We start from the raw sequence: 27,992 nt of genomic DNA, 5'->3' as shown, positions 1-27,992 counted from the left end.
AATGAATAGGGAGAAGTGGGAGTGAGAGGGATGGATGAAACAAATAGCAGAGGAGAATGATGATGAGAGTGACACAGAAAGAGAGAGAGACAGAGAGAGAGAGACAGAGAGAGAGAGAGAGAGAGAGAGAGAGAGAGAGAGTCCTTTGCTATTCAGCCCCAGCCACCAAATCAGGGAGCAGTGCTCATCTCATTGGAGGAACAGCACATTCAACAGCAAGTAATCCTGTCATAGTGTAAGGAAATTGTACATGCTCTGTTCCCAGACAGCCTGCCCATTGCAGCTCATCGGACATACATCATTGCCACCAAGGCAGCCAGGAGCTGGGGATGCTAAACACCCAGCCCCCTGCCCAGGAACACTGATACTGTACCTGCAGAGGTGGCAGCTGTCCCCTCCTTACCTTCCCCATCAGATGGATGAATTACTCCTGACCACCTCCTCATTCCTCCCAGATAGCCATCAGTGAAGTCTCAGACACAGGCAGCAGCACCAAGCCCTCTCCTTCCACACACATTGCATTGCCTGAGAGCACATTAAGTTGGCAGTGCCCTGGCAGAGGCGTGTCTGAGTGGTGCCAGCAGGGATGTGACAGGGAGAAGAATCCATCAGCCAGGACAATGCCAGCTCTCTGACGCCTCTCACAGTGCCAGTGTCTCTGCACCCATTTCCACCTGCTCCTGGGAAGACAAGATGGGAGACCGAGACCTCTGCTCTGTGCTATGACTGGGTGCTCCCTGCACCAACAGCATCTCACTGGGGAGCCCAACTTGCTGCAAACTCTTTCCCAGGTAGGCATGCATCTCCAGTTCTTCTGTACCCTGCACCGCTTAACCAGGTTTTAAATGCCCTGCTCCTCAGTGCCTGCAGAGATAATTGGGACTAGTTGCAGTCAGGGGGAGAAGGTGCTGCTGTAGCTGAGTGATTTAGCACTGCCAGATGCTCTCTCTCTGCCTTTGAGCAGCAGTGCAGAAATCCAGGGAATTCTGTACAGTCATTTGTCAGCTCTGCTTTCCCACCCAAGGCAAAAACACTTCTCTAGTATATCATTGCAGTCCAGTCCTAATGACAAAAATTTGCATTGCACCTATTTAACACTTTCGCCTACCACCACTCAACTGGTGTGAAGTGCCCGTCTCAGTTGCCTTGTTGGGTCCCAGGCGCCTTGGACTTGTGCTGTCAATTTTGAGGCTCAGAAGGGAGCTGAATTTTCTGGTCTGAATCCACGGCCGCAGGGTGCCAGTACATAACCCTTTATCCGATGCTGATGGGGTTAATTCTCTTTTTTTTTTTGTTCCCTTATCGTATCCAATAATTCATTGTTTTGCTGAGAATTCACCCCTGACCTTCCCTTTCACCCTACGTGATATTTTACCCGCATGTTTCTCTCTCTCTCTGTGTTGATTGAAAAATATTTGGATTCCCCATTCTTTCCCCTTTACACCTCCACTTAATATTTTTATTTCCCTCCATCTCCCCCTTTGTCCTTTATCTCCCTCCCAAACTCTCTCTTTCTAATCTTATTTCTAGTAAACTAGAATGCCAAAAAAATAAAAAATTTTCCTGAGGATGGCTTTATAAGGACAAGTAGGTTAAACCCATTAACCAAAGAACCTCAATTTCACCCAAGCCCCTCTCAGCCTCCCCATTAGAGTGAAGTTAGGGGGAGAGTAGAGGGGAGTGCAGTTACTGAGAGCCTTGGCCAGGAGATCTCATATGCGCATTAATGTATGGACAATTACCTTGGGGTGTTTTGATCTCCTAATTAAAGGGATGAAATAAGCTTCAAACCACATCCAGACCCATGAATGATTTATACGTGGGGAGCGGATCTCTTTAATATTACAGCTCAGGAGCATTAGCTGATGATCTCTTTATACTTGAGGGATTATTTTGTTTTCAGCCAGGGAAGACACCTTAAAAGTGAGCAAATTGAAAGCATTAAAGGATTAATCTTCTCGGTCTTTGATCTTTTTGATATATTTTTTTTATTTTTGCTATTTGCTTAATGTCCTCCTGGCCAGACTGAGCCATCAGCACAGAGACAGTAATGTTGGAAATATTGGTACAGGAGGTCACTAGTTGCTGTACGGTGTCTATAACATGTCATTGGTAAAGTCAGGCACTGTCTAATGTCCGTGTCCGGATAATGTCAGCATCATTTAGGACTCTCGGATGATTGATATGTGCAAAAACACTTTGGTCATTTTGGGGATTGTTGGTAAATCTGGGGGGGGGGGGCGTCTGAATTTGTACATCTGTGGCAGGAGTGTGGAGGGGATTATTTCAGTCTGGGCTTCTAGTAAAGTCTACCCCCCTTTAGCCTCAACCATTACACTATTTTCTGTAGTTAAAGGAAAGTGCTGTATATTGAAAAATAGACGAATTCTAAACATACTATGTATCTATGTATTTATCTATATGATTATCTGTCTATCATTTACCTCTGTATCTGTCAATCATTTACTTTTCTATCTATCTGTCTATCATATATCTATCTATCCATCTCTCTATCACATATCTATGTACCTACCTACTATATCTATCTCAAATCTATCCATCTCTCTATCACATATCTATGTACCTATCTACTATATCTATCTATCTATCACATATCTATGTACCTATCTACTATATCTATCTCATATCTATGCATCTCTCTATCTATCACATATCTATGTACCTATCTACTATATCTATATATCTCGTATCTATCCATCTATCTATCACATATCTATGTACCTATCTACTATATCTATCACATATCTATATACCTATCTACTATATCTATCTATCACATATCTATGTGCCTATCTATCTATCTATACATATATGTGCCTGAATGCCTGCATTCCTGTTCTCCATACAGTTACAAGTAGTGTTCTGTATGGTATCGTAGACATGTTTTTTATCAAGCAAACTTTCTGCAGTTGCAGATGTAATCTGTGCCGTAGAGAACCAGTCTAGGTTGGGTTGCATTGTTGTAGTGATGTTTGTAAAGATAATTAAATCCAGTAATATGTTTATTACAATATTTCAGCTTGTGTCATGCTGCAACATTTAGGAAGGATGTCCTTAGGCTTCTGCATTGGGAGTCACATGTCTATACTGAATGGGCACTAGCTATCATTACCGCTGGTCACTACTTAGTGCAGCGTTCATTGACTACGGCTTTAGTTTCTTACTTCCCATTTATGGTACATTACCAATATGGTACATTACATCTCATCTCTGCATTTTTCAATTCTGTATTGTACACTTTATTCGACAGTAAAAACAAAAATATATAACGGTAACCATACGTAAATTGAATGTATTTTCAAATGACACCAATAACTACTTTGAGGCAAAAGAAAACTAAATTGTAAATATTGAATGAATTAATAGAGCTCTGTGAAAGGGACATTGGCATGAGTAAAGCGCAACGAAGAAGGTGTTTTAATTTTTAGAACACTTCAATTTTAGAACACAAATGCCTCACTCCCCATGATACATAAGGGTTCTTATGTTACCTGCCACTGGCCATATATCCAATTGGTGATAATTGAATATAGCATATGGTGAAAAGAACCATACAGAAGATTTCAAACTCCTTATACTATCACCAGGGGTTGGTTATACACAGGTGACATTTTCGGGGATGGGAGTTATATTGATGATATATAATTAGTTAACCCTTGGATATCGTCCATGCATACCAGTGAGGAAGCAAATGATGGAAAAACATAGATGATTTCTGAATAAACCAAAACAACTAGAAACAAAACAAACTAAAAGTCCTTGAATAGCGTACTGCATGAGCTATATTATATCCAGCTAATTCGGCACAGTCCGTTACCACCGTGTCAAAATGAACAGTGAAGAATCTCAGTTATGATGTGGATACATGAATCCCAAATATAATTATTGCAGAGCTGTGCATCCTTTAATATAAAGGTAGACTTGTGTTCTAGGCAACCTTCTTTTATGATGTCCAGGTTAATGTCGATCTTGTTGTTTGTGGTGGTTGAAGTTACGTAGCAAAACACACCAGGATTTCATTATGACCCTACAGCCAAGAAAAAAATCAATTAGTTCTTAATATCTGTCCAACTGGATTGGTGATTATATCAGGATCATTGCATGTGAACAGACTTTACTACAGATCTCAGTAGCTCGTAAGGTTAAAAAGGGAGGTGAAATACATATTATTGCTGGGTGTATATAAAAGGCTATATAGATATATAACGTAAGAGCAAACAGTTTGCACATTGGCAAGAGTTAAGTTATAAATAGGAGATTTTGTACGATGCTTGTTTTCTAAAAGGCCAAAACAACGTAGGAAGAACACCACAAGGTGCGGAAAGCTAAGGTCCGGAAAATGGTCGAGTGTAGTCAACAAGTATTGAAGTTTGGGAGGAATTTTCTTGCGTTGCATCCTGTGCAGATAGTATACTGCGATAATGTATTTCTCTGCAGAACGTGCTATCACCAGTGTACCGTATCTGCAGATTTATGGAGTCAGAAGCCTGTGCCAAGCTGGATCCAACTCGAGACACTCAACAAATTAATATCGTAATGGCTCTTAGACAAAACATTCTGAACTCCATAGCCGCTATCAGTCTGGATCTCGTTCTCTTCGTAAAAACAAAAAAATGTTTTTATTCAAACAAAGCTTTGCGCCACTGAAAGAAGCGTTAGTGCCTTCCAGCTTGGTAAACCACCAGGCAGCAATGGATGAGTATTTAGATTGTAAGCTTTGTTGTTTTCTCTCTTGTTGCTTGATTTGTTACTGCTCAGTTGTAATATTAACTTGTATTTCACAACAGTGCCGGTTTTAGTGGCAGTATTCATTTTGATTATGAATAAATATGGTAATAGCCAGTCTTGTACGTGCCCAGGATTAGTTGGGTGACAATGTGGACCAAGCTGATGCCTGTTTTTCACTGCATGTACAGTATTGTCGCATCTGCACATGCTCTGGAACTTAGCGCAACGAGAGTACAGGTTGATGAGGAGTGGGACACATTTCAATTGCACCGCCAATTGTGAACGAGGTGTAACTGGGCTGTAATGGGGAGTTCTCATGGAAGCTAAGTTGAGAGAGTGTGTCGGCGGTACTGTGGGCTGCGCAGATTTGAGAGTAGGCGCAAGTATGTTTGTTTCCAGGTCTGTCGTTTGCACCAAACTTAAGTTGGTGCTCATGCGTGCTAATGATGATGATTAGTAGCAACTCATGCTTATGGATAGAGCGATTAGATAGAGGGCGGGCGCAAGCACGATTTGTGTTCAATTCAATTCCTACATGGAAATGGGCGGATCCAATTCAGAGCAGTGAATGGGATTGTGTACCAAACCTAAACTATATCCAAATGACGGGTAAAGCTAGTTAGTTGAGACAAAGGACATGGCTAATACCATTTCCAGATGGCGTATGTCGGCGGGACCAATCTCCTGAAAGCTTTGCGCTCCAGCTTGGTAAATTCAATAGTTTTGCCAGACAAGGAGGGACTGCGGTATATATCGGAGAAATCTGCTGCCGTCCCTCCTTGTTACCTCCTATTGATGCTCAGGTTTTGCACTTATTTCCTGCAATGTAACTTTAATAAATATGCCGCTAAGATTCCATTTACTGTAAAGGCTGCTGTACCTTTATGAACAGTATGTATCAATAAATAGAAATATTAGCCCGATTTTTAAAATATCCCCGATTCCTTACGGACCGCAACTACACACGCAATCGGCTGCGTATGCATCACAATGTGCGTGCGTGAAATAGCCATTGCGATCGGGACTGCGATCGCAGTGACTGCACTGACCCATGGCGGAGTGACTGACAGGAAGTGCCGTTTTTGGGTGGTTGGGGAAACGCAGGCGTGCCAATGCGTTTCAACGCCGTTGCAGGGGCGTGCATAAATTAGCCACTACGATGCCGTACGCAGCCTGAGGACATATAGCGTGCGTTGGAGTTAGCCATTTCATGGTAACGTCAGACCTTGTGCAAGTGTGCGTGAGGCTGCGATGGTATTCGATTGTACCGATGGTTTCGCAGTCTTGCTAAACATTCCGAATGTAAGGTAAGGTGGGCGTCCCTATGTAGTGCTGCGACGGCATAACGATCGCAATGGATTAGCATACTATCGCAGTCGAACTGCGTGCGTAATCGCTATTGCATTCGCAGTTGCGTTTCGGAATGAATCAGGCCCTCAGTTCAAAAATAAGTGTTTCCAATTGTCAGTATCCAAATTATTATTCACACCTGTCTTAAATCCGCTTCCGGCACCAATTAGCAAATCTTGAGTCACTAATTACAGGAATGGATCTTATTATAAGTTGTTTACCTGCTGCTAAACTTTCTCTTCTCTCTGTAAACATGTAAAGACAGTAAATTGTGTGACGGTCGGTGACAGCAGCATCCTATAGATTAAAGAAACTTGGAGGATTTATAGAGAACATACGAAGCATTTTGAATTCAGAAAATGCAGAAATATAGGAAAATACTTTATGAATTTAGCTAGTAGCCCGTCGGATCTCGCAGTCCTCCCTTGAGGCGTTTGTGGATTCCTTTATCCTACCGACCAACATTTCTCTTCTCTCAATTTGAGAATTGTAGGGATCTAAATGCATTATGGAGCAGCTAGTAAATCGGTCTTTGAATCCCAGGATTTTTCACCACTGGACTTGACGTATATTTTTCCTGCTTGATGCTGACATGTTACCTGCAAGATATACCGGATGGCTTAGCAGCCTTGTGTCTTACAGTCCGCTCCAACGCCGAAGCTCAAGGGGCACCTGTTACCAAAGATAAACAGAAACATATTATTTTATGAATACTATTTTTATTAATCACAGTAAAAGTTAGAATATTAATGGTGACGTGGATTGTGCACTCAGTGGAAGCCCGTCCTTTCTACGGTTATTACAGAGGGTAGACCTCTCCCTGGAGTGGTCAATGGTGAGCTGATGGTGGAATGTTTGGAATTGCACTGTGTACGGGCATTGAAAGCGGGCATCTTTGGGCATGCACTGTCCGGAGCCTGCTAGTAACAAGGGGCAGGCTGAAACTACCATTTGCATGTTATCGCTGCTGCAATAGTGTCCACCTCTGACTCATGTCACTAATGTCACACTACAAGGAGCAACAAGTGTCGGGTGAGCAGGTAGATTGGCACCGGAAGTGCCTTTCACCTTTCTATGTGGTGGGGTGTCTCTCAAGGCACCCTGCAAGCAGTAAATGGGTGCTGTCAGGCCAGCGACCACGCTGCCCCCAGCCGACCTTGTGCGCTGGGCAGCAGTACCGTTCACACATATCCCTCGCCTATGGCCCTTTACGCTATAACAGTGGTCTTGTGATTGGCTACGCTCCGATAATATTCCAAATACTGTACCAGTCAGTGGACGGTCTTCTCTTTTGTAAAAGATGGCAAAATAACAAGCTACAGAAGGGGCATGGCTGGAATAAACATTAATATTATATTTAATTTTTTTAACTGTAATACAAAAAAAATTGTATCACTTATTTTATTTAGTCTTTGTGTTTAGGTGGTAGGAACACTTTAAAGCGCACCATTTAATAATCATCCTAATTATTTGATATTAACGAATATGTTGCCGGTATTTAACATATCTTACCTCTCCAGCAAGGTTCTGTGGTGTTCCCCTTATTGGCTGCGTCTCCCACTGTGTCGCCCAAAGCCTACCTGCGCCCGGCGACGCGTTCGCAACTACTTTACAATGCTAACGCAGTTATTGCTCATTCTTAAATAGAAGCCATGAAGAGGGGAATGGCACATACTTGCCTACTTTTTTCAACCCACAGAGGGGATGCAGCTGGCAAATTGTGGGGGGGGGGGGTTGGCGGTGCCGTTCTTGGTCCCCGTGGGGGACCGGGGGTCTGTGGGGAGTGAGAACGGAGGTAAAGTTATGCGGTTGCATATCATTTTGGCCCCGTCCAGCATCGTATGGAATGCAATTCCCATTTTTAACTCCCCCATCCTGCCCACTTCAATAGAAAGTTGGTGGCAAGTGGGAGATCCAATCAATCTTCCGGGGGTGGAGGATTCCCCAAAACATCAGGAGCCTCCCACAACTTCTGAGAGAGTATGTAAGTAAGGAATGGAGGCAGCAGGAAGCAACAGAATGAGAGTTATATAGTGGAAGGAGCAGGGTACCCCAGCAGCACAGAGTATATCAGGAGATGAGTGATGTGTTAGTGAGGACAAGGCTGCATGTGACAGGGGCAGTGACATGATGTGAGGAGAGGAATGGAGGCAGCAGGAAGCAACAGAGTGAGAGTTATACAGTATAGTGGGAGGAGCAGGCTCCCCCAGCAGCACAGAGTATATCAGGAGAGGAGTGATGTGTTAGTGAGGACAAGGCTGCATGTGACAGGGGCAGTGACATGATGTGTGGACGGGAATGGAGGCAGCAAGAAGCCACAGAATGAGAATTATATAGTGGAAGGAGCAGGGTCCCCCATCAGCACAGAGTATATCAAGAGGGCAAAATAAGAAAAATAAATACATATAAATTGATTGGTAAATAGTTTAAACACCTATTTACTGTACACAAGTAAAATATTACAGGGGGCGTCATTAACAACTGTAGAATAAAATGAAGCTATAGTACTAGGTACAGTATAGAGCTGCAGATATCATTCTGACCTTTATTTCTAATTACTTGTTTCAAGAGCTACAGTACATTTGATAAAATAAGCGTATTGACACCAGAAGTGTTTGGTGATGAGTAGATGCTAAGCCTCTCATACCATCTTTGTAAGTGTTCCGTACGTTAGCAGTATTTGTAACAAGATAATGAGTCTTCATTTGCATAGGAAATCAATTATAATGTGGTAACGTTTTACCACTATCATTACAAAGTGTTGAGTGTACACAGCAGGTTACACTGTGTCCTTGCCAACTGAGCCTGCAATTATTGTGTATTGCTGCCTGGAACACAGGGATTCAAAGTCATCTGTGGGAGGTCAGGAGGAGAAGACCCAGATATCCAAACTGTAGACCCCTGTAAGGATCTTATGCTGTCAACACATACTCAAAATTGGACTAGACTACGGGGGAGATGTACTAAGCCTTGGCGAGATAAAGTGGAGAGAGATAAAGTACCAATCAGCCCCTAGCTGTCACATAGGCTGTTTGAAAAATGACAGTTAGGAGCTGATTGGTTGGTACTTTATCTCTCTCCAAGCTTAGTACATCTACCCTTTGCTTCCGAAATGCATTTTGATGACCTGGTACTTGGTTTGGCTGCTGACATTTTGTGGGTGTGGCCTAATTTGTCCCAATTCTTCATTTGGGAGTGTTGTACGTTTATACGAGTGGCCGGGAGATTTCCCTGTGGATCGTCCATTGCTGGGAACCAGTGATATCACGGAGACACACGTATGGATAGGAACCTTGGTGGTGCCCTGCAAATGGCAAAAAGCTTGCAGCTCAACTATATAGGTCAGCTACAAGTATCCATTTGCACAGATTATTTTTTTCCAACATTATAATGATTGACAGGTACAAGCTAATTTTGCATGAATCAATTTATGTCATGAATTTGGTAACCAAACCGTGTTACATACATGATCACCCATGACCATTTACACATGCAGAGGAAGAGTTAGCTTATGACAAATGTATTACAGCTTTAACACCTAATGAATAATTTAGTGAATGTTAGCAGGTGGCGCGTCACTATACAGACTTCTGGGATAAAATATACAGCACATATAAAGTTAATTAAACTTAGTTTATATATTTATGTAATGGAGACAAGCTGTTGAACATCAAACATTACATCAGATGGGAACACTGTCTATTTAACAAAATTTCTCTTGAAGTTTGTAAAACAATCCGGCTAGTGACAAATGTTTTGAGTAGAGATTTTACATAATATGTAAGTGTGGAAGCAGTGGAATAAATGTCTTGTTAGTGTATGCAAGGCTATATATTCACAGTAGCTGGTGCGCAATAAATATCTAATAATTGTGTCCTGACTATCTATCTATCTCATATCTATTAATCTATCTCTGTATCTCATATCTATCTCATATCTATCTATCTATCTATCTATCTATCTATCTATCTATCTATCTATAATCTCATTATCTATCTATATAACTCATATCTATCATCTCATATCTATTAATCTATCTATCTAATATCTATCTATATATCTCATATCATCTCATTATCTATCTCATATCTATGTATATACAGTATATCTCATATCTATCATCTCATATATATCTATCTCGTATATATATATATCTCATGTCTATCTCATATACTGTATATCTATCTATCTCATATCTATCTAACTCATATCTATCTAATATCTATATATCTATCTATCTCATATCTATATTTTGAGTAGAGAGATTTTACATAATATGTAAGTGTGGAAAGCAGTGGAATTAATGTCTTGTTAGTGTATGTATGCGCAATAAATATCTAATAATTGTGTCCTGACTATCTACTGTATCTCATATCTATCTAACTCATATCTATCTATTTCATATCTATCTATCTATCTCATATCTATCTATCGATCTCATATCTAATCTATCTATCGCATATCTATCTAGTGGTACCCTGGGTGTTGTAGTGGGCACAGATAATTAGGTGTAGATGGCACCTTACAGCTGAGATGACACCTCCAGCGGATCCTCTTTCTTCTTTGGCAATTACTCCACAAGTTTTATGCTACCCCTATACATGTTCCACGGCACAGGGCACCACAGGGCAGGGGGCGCTATATGGGCCTGTCAAGTTTCTGTTTATAATCATTCTCACTTGTAGCTTCCTCTTCTTTTATCCCCGACATCTCCTGGCCGCTCCATCTCCTCCCTGGCCGACTCCTCCTCCATCAGGCCACCTCCCTAAGCACTTTTAGTCACATCCTCTTTTATTTAACACACACATTTCAAAATACTGTCATACCCGTGACATGAACCTATCACCTCTCACATGGCAGTCAGGCACCTTAGACATGGAGCTATTTGTCCCACAATTTCTGATGGCAGCCCTGAATACAGCCACCGATTCCAGACCTAGGTGTTACCAGCACACCTCGAGTACCCTTGCTGGCGAGTTCTGCTGCCGGCGCAGGGTACATAAACGGATTTCCCTGCCGCCAATGCTCTTTCTGGCACAGGGCACCAAAAAGTCTAGTTAGGGCTCGGCCCATACACACAGTAAAATAGCATAACATAAATAAAATAATCAAGTAGATAGAAGGACATAAGTCCAGGGCGGGTCACTGTATGAATAGAATTACCACGATACATATGACAGGAGATTGCGGCACAAAAGGGATTTAGCCATTTCAACACAGTAGTTGGCAATACAGTAGTGAATAGGTAATGGGCAATAACTCTTTACAATAGTTACAGGCTTCTTTATCTTTGCTAATGCAACACCTATTTGGCTATAATTAGGGAAAACGCAATTTCTCGGTTGTCTCAATACACTATACTATAAGCATGTAATTAACCTTTACAAAACACGGATATACAGTAATAGCAACATAGATAATTACTCAGCAGATTTAGCAAACACTTTAAAACTGTTTGGTATTAACTCTAAAATGCTCGCAAACTTCTGTCATTGGAGTTCACTGTTGCTGGATGATCAATGAACTATAACATGCATGTATTTGCAATCCACAATTGGTAATAGCAATAACCTTAGCACCTAATGCTGTTCTTTCTTGATTCCAGGGAACAATTAAAACAAACAGTTCCACTTGCAACATATGACAGTTATCTTCAGCACTTCACAGTAGCAATAACACAGTCTCAAAGTGCTCTTTAACTTAGCTCAGGGTTCTTTACACTGACAAACTGTCAAGTAGCAGATCACAGTATCTGTCAATAATTCCCAGTTTCTTTCATACACTCTTGCAATAACTTTGTAAAACTTCTTAGTAGCTTTCAAACAGTTCTCATTAGCTCCTAAACAACGATCAGTAGCGTGCAGCTCAGTTGGGACGTCTCTCTATTATAACTCTCTTTTACTCACTTGCAGCCTCCACGGATCTCAACAGCGGCTCCCAGTGCTGACACTGTCTCCAGTTCTCAGTGTCAGTCTCAGCTAGTGCTCCTGCAGCGGTTTGTCACTTCACCACTTCAGCGATAACGCTTTGCCTAGTCTCTTGTCCCTTGCAGATCTGCGGAAGCTCACCCCACTCTGCTCCTCGCGTCTACCGGTCTAAATTGCGCATGTCCAACCACAAACACATTGTCCTGTTGCTGGCTTGTCAGTTCCACCTGGTGGCAGACTTCTATATTGCAACGTCCATTACATTGACTTCTGTCAGAGTCAAGGGTATCACACGCATGCACACACACACACATATATACATATATAGTGCTGTTTTCCCCTTCTTATATCATGTCACTGCCTCTGTCACATGCAACCCTGTCCTCACTAATACATCAGCAATATCTTGACATGTGATATACTGTATATATATATATATATATATATATATATAAATGTAGAAGGCAAAGGACGGCACTCAATGAGACTTCACAGCTAGGTAAAAAACAACAGCACAACTTTGCTCCTTGTCAACGTTTCAGTGTGGAAACACTTTTATCAAGACATACAAAACATCATAGAAAACATACCTTAAATACTGCTCACCCTGTGCACCTTCACCATGATGCTCCGTCCCAGCAGGGGTCCGATGACGTTACAGATCATGCCGTAGCGCCGGCGTCACCATCACCCCTGGGGGGGCGTGTCCACCACAGTGTTTATCCATCACCAAGACCACCTATATCGTAAACAAATGAACAGACAAAGCAGGGCTGTAGATACAAATGTGACAACATAATCCAGAAACAGATGAATCAAAATACTAAGAACAGCTGGAGCCAACAGGTAACGGAGAAGATGTCTAATCTCCAAAATACTAATGAAGGGCAAACAAAATCATGTCATATACACGCAAAAACACAAAATAAAAAGTAACACAATCCTAACTGGAAAAGGCTAAAGAAAACAAGAAAAATAATTAATCTCATTATGACCAAGCGGTTTAAGAGTCTGGAGATTGTATATCCATCTAGACTCATGCTGTAGTAGATGGCGCTGGATATACAAAGAGATGTGAACCAAAAAAATATAATAAGTGAAGGGGAGATACTCAATCTGTTTCAAGAGATGAAAAAGGTCCTTGCATAAATCACTTTCTGTGGGAAATCCAAAGAGTCTCCGAGGATTAGTCCAGTTGGCACATAAAAAGGAAAAAATACAAAAACAAAAAAGACCATCTTAGTGGCCTAATATTGTATTCCAAATAATATTAGTGCATCAAGCATAGGGGCAGAGTGATATGAACTCCGTCAATTGGTTAAATCAGTGCGTACCCCAACTCACATCAAGACATGTAGTGGGGCTCCCAAAAAGGTTTCTTTATATTTCCCGCCCGCTCAATGGTTCCAAACAATTCTCCTATAGTCACATATCATAAATGAAGACAGTAGAATGATGCATACCCTACTTACGTATTACAGACGTAATGTTCTGCACATAAAGGTTTCTTTCAATGGTTCTCCAAGGGATTCTTGGGATTTAGTCCCTCTATAATAAAGTCCTACTTGCTCCTTGATGAGGTGGTGGATTACATATCACCTCCAACTATCAGGTTATCGGTACTCTGTTATTTTTATTTTTTGATTTATGTTATTTTTGCCGTGTATGTATATTTCTTATTAAAGAGAACTTTTTAGCTACACTACTTATCCCTCTTTTGTATGAGGACATATTATAGAGGGACTAAATCCCAAGAATCCCTTGGGGAACCATTGAAAGAAACCTTTATGTGCAGAACATTACGTCTGTAATACGTAAGTAGGGTATGCATCATTCTACTGTCTTCATTTATGATATGTGACTAGAGGAGAATTGTTTGGAACCATTGAGCGGGCGGGAAATATAAAGACAGTAGAATGATGCATGCCCTACTTACGTATTACAGACGTAATGTTCTGCACATAAAGGTTTCTTTCAATGGTTCCCCAAGGGATTCTTGGGATTTAGTCCCTCTATAATATGTCCTCATACAAAAGAGGGATAAGTAGTGTAGCTAAAAAGTTCTCTTTAATAAGAAATATACATACACGGCAAAAATAACATAAATCAAAAAATAAAAATAACAGAGTACCGATAACCTGATAGTTGGAGGTGATATGTAATCCACCACCTCATCAAGGAGCAAGTAGGACTTTATTATAGAGGGACTAAATCCCAAGAATCCCTTGGGGAACCTTTGAAAGAAACCTTTATGTGCAGAACATTACGTCTGTAATACGTAAGTAGGGTATGCATCATTCTACTGTCTTCATTTATGATATGTGACTAGAGGAGAATTGTTTGGAACCATTGAGCGGGCGGGAAATATAAAGAAACCTTTTTGGGAGCCCCACTACATGTCTTGATGTGAGTTGGGGTACGCACTGATTTAACCAATTGACGGAGTTCATATCACTCTGCCCCTATGCTTGATGCATTAATATTATTTGGAATACAATATTAAGCCACTAAGACGGTCTTTTTTGTTTTTGTATTTTTTCCTTTTTATGTGCCAACTGAACTAATCCTCGGAGACTCTTTGGATTTCCCACAGAAAGTGATTTATGCAAGGACCTTTTTCATCTCTTGAAACAGATTGAGTATCTCCCCTTCACTTATTATATTTTTTTGGTTCACATCTCTTTGTATATCCAGCGCCATAAGGCAACACAATAACTTTCTTGTCACAATTGTATAGGGGAATAGAGTGAGTTTCCTATTTTCGTGTTATACCGGAGGCAGCAGGTTTTGCGCACCTTCTGTAATAGTACTGTCTTGTATTGATTCATGCTGTAGTACAATCTGTCCCCTGTCACCATCTCCTATTATCAAGTGAGAGCCAATCAATGATCTTCCAACGTAAAGTTGCCAGTCCATGTTTAAAGTCCCGAAAACGTTTAGCGACAGGTTGGTCTATGGATTTTCCCTCTATGGCTGCTCGAATGCTCGAGCGGTGGAGAGCCATACGCTCTTTGAGTTGTCGTGTGGTTTTACCTATATACAGGAGTCCGCAAGGACACCTGATATCGTACATGACAAACCGGCTGGTACAGGTTACAGGATATTTGATATAAAATGTCTTTCCAGAACGTGGATGCACAAACGCATTACCCGTTTCAAGGTGGCTACATGTAATGCACCCCGTACATTTGTAGTTCCCAGGCTTGTGTACCGGGACTTGGTCAATATGCCGAGATACATCATTGTGCACTACGTAATCCTTAATGTTGCAGCCCCTTTTGTATGCAGGAGTAATCCTGGTGTCCTGGAGCATATGGAGTGAAGGATCATTGGAAACTATAGGCCACATCTGTTTCACTTTTTGCATAATGTCTCCAGATGTTATGTGAAAATTCCTGTATCCAAAGCATTTTGCTTTGATCAATATATTTTTTGGAGGATTGAAGAGCTGCCAGTCTGGATACTTTTAACGCTTTCTCTTTAGCCTCTATTAGAGCCCTCGGGTTATATCCTCTGGTAAGGAATTTTAAGGTCATATTATCAATCTGCTGTTTGGCATCTTGTGTATCGCTACAGATGCCTATAATTCTGAGGAACTGGGAGTATGGTAAACCCTTTTTAAGGGCTGGTGGATGGAAGCTTTCAGCACGTAGGAAGGTGATTCTATCCGTGGCTTTAAAAAAGATAGAAGTATGATATGCAGATCATCACTGATATTTATCGCTACATCTAAAATATTTATGGACTCATGACCAGGGATTGACGGGCCGACAGGGGTACAGGGGAAATCCCCGGTGGGCCCCACTGCCTGAGTGGAGCACCAAGATTATCCCTCCTGCCAATCAAAGTGGGTGGTGCTGACACACCCGTCCCCTCTTTTATAAAGGGGCCCTGTTTTTTTGCATATTTTCTCTAATAGCTGGCCAAGTCCATCTGTTTTGGCTGGCCACGCCCCCTCTGGTGGCTGGCTACGCCCAAAAGCTTGGGCCCAGTCCGACACTGCTCGTGACTATACTCAAAGGTGAATTTTATTGCAGTATCAAGGGTGTTTATGTTCAACATGGTGGTTAGAAATGACTCCTCAGTGTCAGTCCAAAGAATAACTATGTCATCTATGTAGCGGAAGTATGCTGCGATGGAATCCTGTGTAGCTGGTCTGGTGAAGAATAAATCCTTCTCCATCTCGCACATAAACAAATTAGGAGCTACACAGGATCCCATCGCACAGCCAAATAAAAAATTATTCCGGGATAAAGTAAGTTCAAGAAATGTCAGGAAAAAAAAGAGATGTCAGGACCCGTATAAGCTGGGTTGTCAGTAAGGATCCGTCTGATAGCTTCCAGTCCTCTCTGATGGGGTATGCATGTATATAGACTTACAACATCGACTACACACATCAACTGTGTACTAGGCAAAGGGGATAATAGTTGTAATTGTAGGATAAACGATGTGGTGTCCCGTAAAATGGAGGATTGGGCTTGTACTACTGGTTGCAGTATATAGTCCAAATATTGAGACACTATGTAATAGAGAGAATCCCTCGCGGCAATGATGGGCCTGCCGGGGGGGGGGGGATTTATAGCATTTTTGTGCAGTTTAGGAATTGTGCAGAGTATAGGTACCTTGAGCCAATCATGTATAAGGCTGTCATGTGTTTTTTTTAGAAATCACATTATTGGTCAATGCTTCAGTAAGTATGTCATCCAAGTCTTTTTTGAATTTTTGGGTAGGATCACCGCTCAGGGTTGGACTGGCCCACAGGGGTACAGGGGGATCCCCCGGTGGACCCACCCCCTCCTTTAGGGATCAGGTTCAAGACTGTGCACTTGAACTACACATTATACATATGTTACATTATACTGCAAACGACTATGGTGTATTTTATACAATGCATTGCGGTTATTAATCTGGTACAGGGGTATTCACTATATATACACATTTTAAGGAACCCAGTCCATGCACTCTCTAGTGTTTAGCAAAGCCTCTGTGGAGGCTGGCCACACCCCCTTTAGAGGCTGGCCACACCCCTAATTATGGGCCCCTATCACTGTATTCTCCCTCATGGGCCCTTCATGCCCCAGTCCGACACTGTCACCGCTAAGTTGTTGATATACAAGTGAATCCGATAGCTGGTTGTAAATCTCGTTTGTAATAATGGGTATTGAGTACCACAACTGCGCCACCCTTATCCGCAGGGCGGATTACAATATCCTTGTAGTTGCTAAGATTATGTAGTGCCAGTCTTTCATTCCCAGAAACATTAGAGGCACCTGGCAACTGAGTTTTATATTTATCATTATCTTGATAAATGTTCAATATGTGTTTCAATGCCATTGGAAAAATGTTTAATTGCTGCATTGCTTGAAAAGGGGTCGAACTTAGATTTCTTAGCAAAAGGAAGAGCAGGCTGACCAGATTGATCAGTGTCGCCAAAATGCTCCTTCAATTTCACCTTTCGCATAAATTTGTACAGATCAATTTTATTTTTAAAAGATATCAAATCCATGTGAAGGAACATAGGATAACCCTTTGTTTAATACAGTGGTTTCATCCTCTGTGAGGGCTCGTGAAGACAAGTTGAACACTATGTCTTCTTTTTGTAGACCCTTCTTGATCGACCTCGCCCACTGGCCTCCTCGGAGGGTTTTGGTTCTGCCTGGGTATCGGTTCTGGCCCGAGTGCGAACCCTTAAAGGGGGTCTCTGTGTGGATTTGTTTCCAGCTGCTGAGGCACATTCTGTGTCACTCGATGAAACTGCTCCCCCAGACGAATCTGTTTCTAATGGAAATTTGCGAGGACTGTATTTAGGTCTTCTATCTTCTATCTATGCTCGGCCCCCTGTTGTTGATCCAACTGTACACCTTCAGGTCACCGTAGTCACGATTTACAGTGTGAAGCTTGGATTTTTTAAACTTAATCAATTCAGCTTTATATTGCTCAATCTGTATTGATAGTTTAGACAATAATTCAGTTGAGGTTTCTGATGGTAAACGATGAATATGCGTGGTTTCAAATTTAGTGATGTTGTCCTTAGCTACTGACAATTCCCTTGCTGATTCCTCTATTACCAGGAGGATTAAGTCAAATGAGCATCTGTTGAGAATCGCAGCCCATCTTCTACAAAATATAGGATTATAGCGCCCAATAGTGGGAATGTTTTTTTATCCTGAGTCCTCTTGGAATCTTTTTCTCTCGGTAATAATCCGAGCGTGTGACACCGTGTAAATGAAAGTCTACTTCTCGTTTCTTAAGACGCAGCAACTGTGCTGTTAGTTGCTCAATGGATTCTTCTCCGGCAGTTGTTTCCAGATTATCTTTAAACAGAATGTTGAAAGCTTCTACATCAGAGAAGCTAAGGATCTCGCCAAGTGGCAACACAATGTTAGACAGACCTGCAATGACCGTGTGTTCAGGGGCCTCAGACATAACCCCAACTCAAAACATGGAGGTGGAGGACCCTTATACTTGGAGAATAAATGCAGACGAATACCACACAGTGAAAAAAATAGTGAAGACCGATTCCAGGTACTTGATAATAGGGTTACAGGTGCCTTGGCAATTTAACCCGTTCCTTAATGGTATATACTAGAGATGTGCGCCGACCCCCGTGTTTTGGCTTTGGTTTTGGATCTGGATCTACCCTGATTTTGGATCTGGATTGGTTTTGCCAAAACCTCACCTCCGTGTTATGTTTTTGTGTTTTGGTTTTGGATCTGGATTTTTTCTTAAAAAATTATAAAAACAGCTAAAATCACATAATTTGGGCCTGTTTTTGTTCCTACATTATAATTAACCTCAATAACATTTATTTCCAGTAATTTCCAATCAATTTTTACCACCTCACAATATTATTTGCTTCATCTAGTTAAGGCCAAAAGGTTGCATCCAGCTAGCTGGCTGACTAAGCTAAGTGACACAGTGGGTGGCACTAACATGTGGCAGTTCAGTTTCTAAATTCCAACACAGATACAGTGTGTTATACAGTGTGAGTTGGATACACCAATAGTGCACTTACTGTGACAGCAGTGTCGGCAGAGCGGGGTTGCTGACGGTGTCCTCAGTACATGGAATGGCAGTGCTGCGGTGCTGGCAGTGTCCTCGGTGAAGGGTACCGGTGATGTCGGCAGTGCGGGGGTGCCAGAGGTGTCTTTAGTGCAGGTTTGCTGGCTGTGTCGGCAGTGCGGGGGTGCCAGCGGTGTCTTAGTGCAGGTTTGCTGGCAGTGCGGGGGTGCCAGCAGTGTCTTTAGTGCAGGTTTTCTGGCTGTGTCGGCAGAGCAGGGGGTGCCAGCGGTGTCCTCATTGCAGGTTTGCTGACTGTGTTGGCAGTGCAGGGGTGTTCTCAATGCAGGATGCCGGCAGAGTGGGGGTGCCAGCGGTGTCCTCAGTGCAGGTTTGCTGACTGTGTCGGCAGTGCAGGAGTGCTTGTGGTGTCCTCAGTGTGGGAGTGTCGGCAGTGTGGGGGTCGCTAACGGTGTCCTCAGTACATTGGGCAACAGCGCAGGAGTGTCGGCAGCGGTGGTGTCAGCAGCGGGGGATGCTGCCAGTGGGGGTGCCGGCGGTATCGGCAGCGGGGGGTGCCGGTGGTGTCAAGCGACGGGGGATGGCGGGCGCCATCTTCTTTTCCTCTTTTGTGCTGTTTTTAATGGGCTTAACGCTGATTGGCTGAGAGCCATGACAGACAGCTCTCTCAGCCAATCAGTGTTAAGCCCGCTCAAAACAAAACCTCTCGACTCGATAGAGGGGTCGCGAGGTTTTGCCTCGGGTCAGGGATCCGGGGCAGGCAGGGAGATACGAGCTGCGCTCGGATCGCCCCGGATCCCCGAAGTTTGGGTGGGTTCGGATCTCTGAGATCTGAACCCGCTCATCTCTAGTATATACAACCACGGAGAACAGGAATATGCAGAGTCCAAACATGCCCGTCACTCAGTAGTACAAGCCCAATCCACCATCTTACGGGACACCACATCGTTTATCCTACAATTACAACTATTATCCCCTTTGCCTAGTAAACAGTTAATGTGTGTAGTCGATGTTGTAAGTCTATACACATGCATACCCCATCAGAGAGGACTGGAAGCTATCAGACGGATTCTGACTGACAACCAGGGCCGGCTCCAGGGGTCAGAGCACCCTGTGCCGGCCCTTGAGAAGGCGCCCCTGCATCGCGCGTGGCTAAGCCGCGAGCGGGCGAATTTGGGGGCGTGGCCTAATTACCTTAGGCCACGCCACTATGTGACGTTATTGGAGGTGTGCCCGCATGGCCTCCAAATAATGTCAGGCTGGGGGTAAAGCCCAGCACTCCGTCACTGGCTGGGCTTCCCCCAGCCCTCTCCCGTCAGTGAATGGTGCCGCGCGCATGTGCGCGGCATCCATTCACACTCCGCGCCTCCTGATTTGAAACTCCCCAGCCTCCCGATTCGACCACCCGCGGGCCACTTCTGCCCGCGGGTGGAACAGCGGGACAGCAATGTCCCGCTGAAATCGGGATGCTGGGGAGGGGTGCACCCTCTATGCGTAGCGCCCCTGTGCATCCGCACTGGTCGAACACCCCTAGAGCCGGCCCTGCTGACAACCCAGCTTATATGGGTCCTGACATCTCTTTTTTTTCTTGACACTTCTTGAACTTACTCTATCCCGGAATTATTTTTTATTTGACAGCAAGTTTTTCATTCAGAAACCTGGCTGTGCGATGGGATCCTGTGTAGCTCCTAGTTCGCTAATTTGTTTATGTGCGAGGTGGAGAAGGATTTATTCTTCCCCAGACCAGCTACACAGGGTTCCATCACAGCATACTTCCGCTACATAGACGACATATTTATTCTTTGGACTGACACTGAGGAGTCATTTTCTAACCACCATGTTGAACAATAAACACCTTTGATACTGTAGTAAAATTCACCTTTTGAGTGTAGTTACGAGTCCATACGTGTTTTTGATGTAGCGATAAATATCAGTGATGATCTGCATATCAATACTTCTATCTTTTTTAAAGCCACGGATAGAATCACCTTCCTACGTGCTGAAAGCTTCCATCCACCAGCCCCTAAAAAGCGTTTACCATACTCCCAGTTCCGCAGAATTATAGGTATCTGTAGCGATACACAAGATGCAAAACAGCCGATTGATAATATGACCTTAAAATTCCTTACCAGAGGATATAACCCGAGGGCTCTAAAAGAAGCTAAAGAAAAGCGTTAAAAGTATTGATCAAAGCAAAATGCTTTGGATACAGAACTTTCACATAACATCTGGAGACATTATGCAAAAAGGGAAATAGCTGTGGCCTATAGTTTCCAATGATCCTTCGCTCCAGGACACCAGGATTACTCCTGCATTCAAAAGGGGCCGCAACATTAAGGATTGTGTAGTACACAATGATGTATCTCAGCATATTGACCAAGACCAAGTGCCCAGAGTCTATGACTCTGGCGCTCACCGCGCACAGCTCAGTGTGCTGCCGGGCGGAGAGGAGGGGGCCGTGTCGGAGACTGCACACGGGCCCCCTCCTCTCTAGAAACGCCCCTGGCAGGGGCACTATTCTGGCGAGCCAGCCCGTATTTTTAAAGTGGCAGTCACTTAAAAGGCAAAATCAGCAAGACCTCCGGAAGCCAACTGGAGAAGGATCGCAAGATCCCTCCCCAACGGGGCTGCCCCATTGCAGTCAGTGGGCTAACGCCACCTGAAGATGGCATTAGTCCACACAAGCAAGATCCGCAGGCTTTGCTTTGGGGATCTTGTTAAATCCGAAGCTTTGCGGATCCTCTTGAATACCGTCTCCATAAAAAACAAATTTGGACAATTGCTGCGGGAGCATTAATGCATTGTTACATTTGAGGCATAGTTAGTTCTGGCCTTAAACATTGCTCGTATTTCAAAGACAGAAATGATTAATAAAAATGCCCCTTAGGTGCTGAAACAAATCTTGTTCTCATTGCATCCCTATTATTAAGCAATTATCAGAAGATCAACAATCCAACAAATATCTAATAATTAGGAATACAGTAGCACAGCTGGGTTGAGATAACAATATATCATAGAATAAAATCTATGGATTCGGGTCACGCTGACTGAGTTAGGGCAAATGACACATAAATGTTTCATTGGTAGAAGATCCCACTAGAATGTTGAGTATTTTTAATGCACCATAATATGACATGCTGCTGGTAGCTGTCTGTTGTCTGTAATTATTGTTGTATTCTCTCCCAACTGACATCACACGGAGCCCCAAGAATAACAGAATGATTATTGTCATACTTTATTGCAATTGGACATGGAGTAAGATAAGTACTGGGATAGACAGTGTCGGACTGGGGCAGTGCTAGGGGCCCGTACGTTAAGGGGTGTGGTCAGCCACCAGAGGGGGTGTGGCCAGCCACTACAGCTGCTTAGCTAACCATTAGGCAAATCTTGGTGTAGTTTCTTTAGAAGTGCATCAAGCACCCATGTTTATCCATGGTCCTGTTCCACAAGGTAACTGACCCTCTAATAGAGTAACAATGTATAATTTGAGTGCACAGACTTGAACCTGACACCTAGTGGAGGGGGTGGTGCCCCCAGACACTGGGGCCCACCAGGGAATTCCCCTATACCCCTGTGGGTCAGTCCAACCCTGGGGATAGATAATGACACAGAAGGCGTGATGATCCGACTGGTCAGAGTTAACAAGCTAAAAGAAGTTCACGACATTTGAAATCACGGTTTATAATAGACCTACTTTGCTTAATGAGGGCGGAATGTACTAAGCATCGCATTGCCGATGGGGTACATCCCGCCACGTATCAGGTATAACTTATCAGGTACCTAGACACGCGCAGACGACAGCTCACCTGATAAGAGCTGTTCATTACTAGAGAGAGACTTCCAAGTTTATGACTCAAAAGTCACTCTGGCGTCCTTCTGCGCATGCGCAAAATGAAGCGCGCTTCGCAGGGGGTCAGTGGGAGGGATCCAATTGGATCCCTCTCAGTGCAGAATGCGATAAGAAACCCATAGGCTTCTATTGGGCAATGCCATCTAAAGATGGCGCTGTCCACCAGGTTGAATCTCCGGAAATTATCGCATTCCGGATCTTGGTACATATGGAAAATGCGGTCAAATCCCAAAAACAGCGGTTTTCATATTTTTGGCTGCATTTTGCTTTTAGTACATTCCGCCCTGAATGTTGGTGGAATAAGGGTTGGGCAATGTTGCATTTTTACTAGTAATTTCTCTGCGGAAGGGTGTACTGTATAGTCGTCACTTGACAAAATAACATGGATGGTCTCAACTCAACTTGGGCAGTGAATTAAAATATATAAACTAAATCTCTAAATTCATAACCCCCGGGCCTCATATTATCTGACATAGTCTAATGTGAAATGACAAAAAGAAAACTACAGATACCCTGACCGCAACATGCTCCGAGGCGTCCCGGCAACGCAATGAGTTTAAAAAAAAAAAAGTCTGTCCGGCTATTGGGCAGCCAATCAGGGACTGAGTTTTATCTTCAAGATGAGACACAGCCAATCAGGGCCTTCCAAAGCCACTTCTACAGGAGTTTCTTGCCTTTCGCCCCTTCTCCTGTTCTGTGGCTTATCTGTGGGATGTTCCCTCTCTCAGATTATGTCACGCACCTTGTCTCAGTCATAGGGGGCAAAACAATTACCTGCGATGCCCGTGATGCTGGAAATGAAGTGTGCCCATAAGCCACACTTGTGATAGCCCCGAAATTGTATACATTATATTATGCACCCCTATGGGGCTTTACGCTACATTGCAGGATTTAGCATTTCAACGTCGTTGCCATGGCACATCGCTGGATTCCATAGATGGCAACTACTGTGGCCAAGCTCAGACTTGTACTGCACTTATTCCTCCACCTTAGTCTATGTATCCCAACCTACAACTACCACGTCCCCATTTCCCCCCCCACAATACAAGTGAGCGGTCCAGGGGAACCCGATGATGAGATTTGCACTGAATCGCGCCATCATGGCCCCGCCTTCTGCCGCTCAATGCCGGTAATCTCGGCTGGCCCGCAATGACGTGATCATGCAGTCACGCCCACCAGCACTGTCCCCAAACGTGAGTCAAGTCCCTCGTCATGCTCCCCCCCTCAGTCATGACCTCCCAGAGGAGGCAGCCAGATTGGCGGCATTTATAATACATACATACATGCATCATACCTGCCGACTTTCTGGCTGCTCCTTCCGGGAGGGAGCAGCCAGATCGGCAGTACGGGGGGGGCGTGGCCGGGACAAGGGGGAGTGGCCGGGCAGGTGACAGGCACTTGTGGGTGTGGCGGGGGCCACGCCGATAATATAGGCATTGTGAAGCAGGGGGTGGGGGGATAGGAGGGGTGGGCGGCAGCCGGGAGGATTGCCTGCCTTCCCGGGAGGTCTGGAGCGGCACCCGATTTTCGAGAGGCTCCCGACCAAATCAGCAGGGTAGGCAAGTATGGCATACATACAGTACTAGGAATCTTACAAGAATGTTAATGACCTGAGGCTTTGATAGACTGATCAGGACCACATTTATCACATAAATAATAATTTCTCTACGGGAAAAAGCTTATGGCACATTTATATATATTACATTGACCCAACCAGCATAGAAATATTGATAGACAACAAGAGGATGAAAACCCTCCCCTACCCTATCACTGTGGCCAGACACTGTCCGTGGAGACCACACAATTCTTCACAATTAATATGTGTCATTCATCTGTCCTTGGGTGGAGAGGACATCTCCCCTCTCCGAGTCACGGAATTCCGCTCTTGGCTCAACACAGAGAAATCCCAGCAGAATAATCCCCAACTGCAGAAACTAGTTCAGCCTGTGTTTCTCCTTGTTCTCAAGAGGCTGCTGCAGCGGCACATACTCCAGTAGTAGCAGCTGTGACAGGGTCGTGTGTGTGTGTGTGTGTGTGTGTGTGTCTGTGTGTGTCTGTGTGTGTGTGTGTGTGTGTGTGTGTGTGTGTGTGTCGCTTTATTTGCAAGGTTCTGTCTGAATTCTGCAGCCGCCATTCAAATAAAAAGAAACAGACCCTATAATTGCAATTAAAGAAAAAAAAAATCTTTTAACCCTCGTTTCCGCAACCTTATTCTGCCGTATTTATCGCAAGACCAATTATCTGCACATCATGTGACATTTCTGAGTAACCTTGTCAGTAACAGAGGAGGAGCATGTGGGGGGGCGTAACGTCAGTTATATATCAGCGCAATTCGCCAGCGCTGTGGTGTTTCTCTTTATGGTTACGTATGAATGTGCAATACAATATTGTACAGAATGTGTCCTTACACATCTATGCTGCAGTCGCGCTGAAAAGCCCCTCTTGGCGCACCAGACCCCGTGAGACTCTGCTAGGCATCTTTTTTTGCCCGAGGTGCCTGGCGACTCTGAATCTGTATATGAAGTGCTACAATGTAGCAGCCGGAGCTTTTACCATTCAAACTTCCCTTGTGCTTCATATACAGACTCAGGTGCACACAGATATAGGAATATCGCATTAATCAGAGCAGTCAGCTGGTGCGCCCTAGTCGCATCGCATTGCGATTTAGACGCATTTTCTGCAAAAAGAGACGCCCAAGGCTAGCAGGGATCTGGAGGCTCACTCATGCCGGGCAAGTCGCGCTGCATTGCATACGGAGGATAGATGTATAAGACCACATGTGTATTTCAATTCTACCTACATAACATAATAGAAATTTATCCACCCAACAGGAACAAAAAGTGGGGTTTAGAAGAGTTGTACACTACAGGTAAATCTAGGCTTATGCATACGATTCATTAGTTGAGTATTTGTGTTATATTCAAGGCTATATTATCAATAACTAGAGAAAAGCGATTCAGTTTTGTTGAACACCAAACACACCCCAAACTCTGGGGTTCCGAATCGAACAGAGGGGGTCATTCAGACCCGCTCGTGAGCGGCAGTACGCTCGCAAGCGGGTCGATGTTCCCCCACTGCGCATGCGCACGACGGAGGGAGCTCCATCGTGCGCATGCGCGAAACCCGGAGAGCGACGGGCTCTCCATCGCTCCGGGTCTCGCACCAAAGGGGGCGTGCTGTCGATGTTGATTGACAGCACGCCCCCTTTGGTGGGTGTGCCGGGGGCGTGCCTGCCAGACGGAGGCGTTCCCATGGGAACGCCTACCGTCTCAAGCCGGCCCCACTGACATCACTAGTGATGTCAGTGGGAGTGATTTTGGCTCTGATAGAGCCAAAATCACTCCAGGGCTTGCGGCAGTGAGACCCTACCGCAGGGTCTCCGTCGCAAGCCCGATGGTCGCGATGGTCAAGATCATCGCGACCATCATCATGGACGCTCGCTATAGCTGTGGGTGGTAACCCACAGCTATGCGAGCGTCCATGAGGTCGCTCCAAAAAAAAGGTAGGAGGGCCCTGATTCAGACCTGGTCGCAAGCGCTGAGCGCTCGCAACCAGGTCGATGTTTGCCCACTGGGCATGCGCACGACGGAGCCGGCTCCGTCGTGCGCACGCACAAGACCCGGCTAGCGACGGGTGCTCCGTCGCTCCGGGTCTCGCACCAAAGGGGGCAAGCTGTCGATGGCTATTGACAGCTCGCCCCGTTTGGTAGGCGGGCAGGGGGGTGGCTGGCCAAATAGAGGCGTTCCCGAAGGAACGCCTGCCGTTTGGGGGCTGCATCACCAGTGATATCAGTGGGAGAGCTTCCGGCTCTATTAGAGCCAGAAGCTCTCTGGGGCTTGTGGCCACGACACGAGACCCTACCACAAGGGTCTCGTCGCAAGCCCGATGGTCTTGACCATCGCGACCATCAACCTGGCCTCTCTCAATAGCTGTGGGTGGTCACCCACAGCTATGCGAGGGGCCAGGAGGTCCAACAAAGAAAAGAAAAAACCTCCCTGATTCAGAGCGTCAGTCTCTGAATCAGGCCCAGAGTCCCGTCTCGGATCACTTTTGGAGTTCCGAGTAGAACAGAGTCCCGGCTCAGGTTTGCCCGTAAGGTAAACCCGGATCTCGGGTTTTGGATGCATATAAACAGGTCCAAATTACATGACTTTAGCTGTTTTTATCAATTTTAAAAGCAATCCAAAACCGTCTTTACCCAATGCCTAACTTACATCAAGTATATATAAATAATCTAATTTAATTTATATAGTCTCGTTAAGGTTCTCTGAATGCAGAAATCTAAGGCCCTCATTCAGACCCACTCGCGAGCGGCTGTCCGCTCGCAAGTGGGTCCATGGTCCCCACTGCGCATGCGCACAACGGAGGGACTTTCCTTCGCTCGGAGTGTCTCATCAAAGAGGGCGTGCTGTCGATGGTGACTGACAGCACGCCCCCTTTGGTGGGCGTGCCTGCCAGACGGAGGCGTTCCCTAGGGAACGCCTACCGTCTGAAGCTGGCCCCACTGACATCACTCCTGGCCTTGCGGTTGAAAAACCCAACCGCAGGCTTTTGCTCGCAGTTTCGATGGTCGCGATGGTCAAGACCATCACGACTATCATCTTGCACGCTCGTATATGCTGTGGGTGGTGACCCACAGCTATACGAGCGTTCAGGAGGACGCTCCATATTAATGGAGGTGGGCCCTGATTCAGAGCGAGCGCTCTGGTCAGAGCGTCCGGCTCTGAATCAGGGCCTAAGTCTGAACATCCAGTTGTCTTCTTTTTGACATGATTTTGTTTAGCTTTCCGGCTCAGGGTCACTTAACTTAAGCTGGGTACACACTATGCAATGTGTGACCCAGCAGATGGTGCAATGCGATGTATCGATGTGATGTACCAAAACTTCGCTCTCCTGTACACATTGCAAGATTCGGTGTACGGCGGCGGCGTGATGTGTCGTTTGTTACATGTTGCATACAACTCACCGCATCGTTCTTTGCAGCATCTCATGTGCTCTGCAAAATAGTAGATTGGACGATACGATGAACAACTGTCGCGCACTCGCAATCAGGCGTACACGGTGCACGATCCGTACGACCCACGACGGTATATTGT

The 27,992-nt window shown here is 44.5% G+C and overlaps 1 protein-coding gene across 1 annotated transcript in view; it reads left to right on the top strand.

Annotated features, from left to right (window-relative positions):
- Positions 1-239: 239 nt before the first annotated feature.
- The window catches only part of CHRM2 (cholinergic receptor muscarinic 2), a 192,258-nt gene continuing 164,505 nt past the window's right edge, over positions 240-27,992 (top strand). The window contains exon 1 of the mRNA XM_088448767.1: positions 240-791. The gene's annotated coding sequence lies outside the window, so the exon portion shown is untranslated. The remainder of the gene's footprint in view (positions 792-27,992) is intronic.

This window comes from Taudactylus pleione, unplaced genomic scaffold, assembly GCF_031769625.1.
Source record: "Taudactylus pleione unplaced genomic scaffold, aTauple2 ptg000465l, whole genome shotgun sequence".
NCBI lineage: Eukaryota > Metazoa > Chordata > Amphibia > Anura > Myobatrachidae > Taudactylus > Taudactylus pleione.
Note: the sequence above shows the minus strand (reverse complement) of the source record. Positions and strands in the feature narration are given on the sequence as shown.